The sequence below is a fragment of the Grammomys surdaster genome, unplaced genomic scaffold (assembly GCF_004785775.1).
Source record: "Grammomys surdaster isolate TR1022 unplaced genomic scaffold, NIH_TR_1.0 184, whole genome shotgun sequence".
NCBI lineage: Eukaryota > Metazoa > Chordata > Mammalia > Rodentia > Muridae > Grammomys > Grammomys surdaster.
The window spans coordinates 1382571-1386796 of NW_021604629.1; the positions used below are offsets into that span (position 1 = coordinate 1382571).

A 4226-nucleotide genomic window follows, 5' to 3' on the forward strand; every position below is an offset into this window, starting at 1 on the left:
CTAAGAAAATGCTTTCTTACAAAGCTGTCTCTTGAAAGCACCTTTAATCTCATTATTCCTGAGGCTGTAGATGAGTGGGTTCAACATGGGGATCACCACTGTGTAAAACAGATGCTACCTTGTTCTGATCAGTGGAGTAGCTGGACTTGGGCATCACATAAATGAAAGTAATGGTTCCATAGAACAGAGTGACTGCAGTGAGGTGGGAGGTGCAGGTGGAGAAGGCCTTGTGGTGGCCCTCAGTGGAGCGCATCTTCAGGATGGTGATGAGGATGTAGGTGTAGGAGATGGCTATGATAAACACCGTAATAATAATAACTGAGGCAGAAAATACTGAAGTAGCAACTACAGAGACACTGATATCAGAACAAGAGAGTTCCACCAAAGGAGCAAAATCACAGTAGAAGTGATTGATTCTATTCGGTCCACAGAAAAGAAAAGTAAAAAAAGAATCTATGGCAAAGGAAGCATTAAGAAATCCCCCTAAATAAGATCCTACAACCAACTGAGCACAGGTTTGTGTGGACATTTTGGTGGAATAAAGCAGCGGGTTGCAGATTGCTACAAAGCGATCATAAGCCATGGTGGCCAGAAGGAAGCCTTCCAATGTTCCAAAGAAAGCAGCTGAGCCAAATTGTATAGAACATCCAACATAGGATATAGTGTTTTTCTCCACCAGGAAATTGACAAGCATATTGGGTGTGACAGTAGATGAGTAACCTGTGTCAGCAGTAGCTAAGTGGCTGAGAAAAAAGTACATGGGTTGATGGAGCTGGGAAGAGACTCTGATGAGAAGGATGGTGCTGAGGTTCCCAGACACAGTCACCAGGTAGATGCACAAGATGATGGTGAAGAGGACAACTCTAAGCCCTGGGTTATCTGTTAATCCCAATAAAATGAACTCTGTCACTGTAGTGTAGTTCCCATCCTCCAGAGAAGCCATGGGGCAGTGTAACTGCTTTCAGATCAAGGCTTTGATGGAGAGAGAACAGGAAGTTATTTATAAATAGTTCACTTGATTTCATTTAATATAATCACAAAGAAAATCAGAAACTAGTATATATTATTCAAAAATTGTATGAAAAATGACTACTTTACTCAGTGTTTTCACTGCTTTTATATTTGTATTAAATAACACCTTCAAAATTGTTTTGGGTGAAATCTTAGAAATATGTGATAAATAATGTCTACCTTTTATTTACATTTATTTATAATAAAGCAAACATAATTGTCATTAAAGCTGCAGATTTAAAGTTATAAGACTAGGCTGGTGAGACAGCTTTTCACACAAAAGTTCTTTCCACCATCCTGACTCCTGACAGAGTTTGATTGCTGGAACTCAGGTTATGGGAGGTGAGAAACAACTTCTGAGTGTTGTTGTTTGGCATGCACACATATGGTATGTTTCTAACACCATTCTCTTCACACAAATGAACAGATAAATATGCAATAATACATGTCTTAATAACATGTATTTACTATAAGCATAACAAAAAATTAAAATGCAAAGGAATAAAATTGTTCAAGGAAGACTTTATATGTTCACTAATTTTTATTGGAAGCTTTTTTCATCACCGTTATGGGATGTCCATATTTCTATCTTTTATTTCTATAATTTGTTTATATATGTTACTGTTTTTATTTTGAAGTAGAAATCAGTTTTATGTTTGGTAACATACATACCAAGTAACAGAATAATAGGACTCAAGATATAGTTGAGTGAGTGTAGAGGTCCTTGATCCTGTGGAGCCTTGATGCCCCACCATAGAGGAATGCTAGATTTGGTGAGCCAGGAATGGCAGGTGGGTGGGGGAGTACTCTCATAGAAGAAGTTGGAGGAGGAGATGGGTATTTGTGGTGGGGAAACCTGGAAGAGGGTTAACATTTGAAATGTAAATAAATAAAATAATGAATAAAATATTTTAAAAAGGGAACAAAAGTCCATTTTGACTTGTAGGGAAATTGGGCTTTATTTTAAGTACTGATACAGTTTTTCATAGAAGTTTGTAGTTCCAATTCTGGGGAAACAATACACTATTCTGATCTTCAAAGGCACTAGTCATGCATGCGTGTGTGTGTGTGTGTGTGTGTGTGTGTGTGTGTATGTATGCATGTATATGTACAAGTAGAGAATACTCATATATACAAATTAAAATATCAAGTCTTGAAAAAGAGAATTTTATATAAACAAAAGGCAGATTCAGTCTACTATAGTTAGTACAGTACAAATGAGGGTAGCAATGGAGTTGAGAATATATACAAATTATGGACATATAGCATGGTAGCATTTCAGCTTTCCAACAATTAATATATAGAGAGGGGCTCTATGTTTGTGACACTGATCACAAGTTGATCATTTCTGTAAGTAAGATCATGTCTTGATTACATTTTTTAAAAAATGATATATTTTCTTGTTAGAACTTAGAAGCTGAAGAGTGATCACACTAAATAACAAATGCAACTTCCTATTGCAAACTCATTAAATATTTTAAATGATTCTAAGTAGATCATCACTCTTTAAAGTAATTTGAAATAATAAATGTATTTACAAAATATGAGTAATATTTAGCACATTATGATACACTTTTCCTCAAGAAACTTTTTCTATCTCAATGTCACAGTGTCTTCTAGTTGTAGTGTGATGGAATAAATTCACATAATTTTCAACAGAACACACTGCTCAATAAATATCCAGACTTAGGCATTAATAGGTTTAGAAGATTCACCTAACAAGGGACAGATCACTCTCATCCCCAAATTCTATATTTGCATCTTCATTTGTCCACAGTGATTCTTCTTATGCTAGAATATTCAGTCTATAAATAAATTATGACTTTGCACATGATATTCTCTAAACAAAACCACCAAATATTTCAAGAGTAGTGTACTTTATAGACTTTTGGTTGAATGCTACATGTTTAGACACTTGAAGATCATGTTGGTTTCTGATCTTACCAATGGATGAATAAACAAAAGTCTTTGAGAACTTACTTTTATGCCTGATCATTTTAGATAGTTTGCCTATGAAATATATGGAGATTCTATTATGCAGGGGTTTTTTTGTTCTTTTACAGAATTGCTTGATTCCATGTGACTTGTTTCTCTACTATAATTCATAAATCTAAAAACTGAATCTCAAAACTCACAAATCTCAAAACTTACCTCCTCAATCATGAATTCATTATGAAATAATAAGCTTAACATTATAATTTTATACCCGCAGAGCTGTCTCCATTGTCATTGTTTGTCACTGAAAATAAGTCCCAGCACAGGCATTGTATTCCAGTGTGAATTTAAAGCACCAGGGATCATTATCTCATTGCCAGTAAGTACTAAATAGTTCATTTTACACAACCACAACTAATTTTCAATCTCAAGAAATCTCTTGTTTTCCTCTTTAGGTGAGTATTGGTGTACTTTTACTTGCTAATTATTGGATGTACATTATAACTAATTATCTTAGGTAAAATTAACTTCTTATTTATTTTTTAAGACAAGTGCACAATTTGTCTTTTAGATGCATCATTCATCTATCAACAACTATTAGGTACTTTGGTGAATATAGAAATTGATAAGATGCAAAGTTGAATAATTATTTGAAGCACACACAATTTTTATAGGAAAGTATATAAAATAATTATTACCTAGAAAATAGAGTATAAAAAGAGATATGGATGTTTCTAGTAAGAATTTATAATTCATAATGCATACCTCAAACATGTGACAGCTGGTCTCAGCTTACATGCTATAAAGGAGTAGGGAAGGCACAGTGATCCTCGATAGGTAGGTGACCTCTCCCACATATTACTTTCATTAAGTTCTACACTGTATCCCTGGTATCACCTGATAAAAGTGCTTGAACACAGAACATTAGTCAACTTTCACCAAAGTTTCTCCTGTCCCTGCTGTCAGATTAGATACAGAGACATAATCATCACTGAAATCTTCCTAGTCCACTAGCCTGGAGTTTGGACTGGTGCAAGACAAGAAAGCTACTGTTTCAAAAATGGTAGAAAGTCAGAACCAAGAGTGACATAGTCTTCTGACCATCATATGCATACTATGACATGCAGCCACCTGAATTCAAATGAACTCAGTCATACATTATACATTCACACATAACACACACACACACACACACACACACACACACACACATACACACAAGCACACACACATGCATGCTCACACACAGGAAAACACACACATATGATCTCATTTTGCAG

The 4226-nt window shown here is 35.1% G+C and overlaps 1 pseudogene; it reads right to left on the reverse strand.

Annotated features, from left to right (window-relative positions):
- On the reverse strand, positions 1-943 carry LOC114621708 (annotated as a pseudogene).
- Positions 944-4226: the final 3283 nt, after the last annotated feature.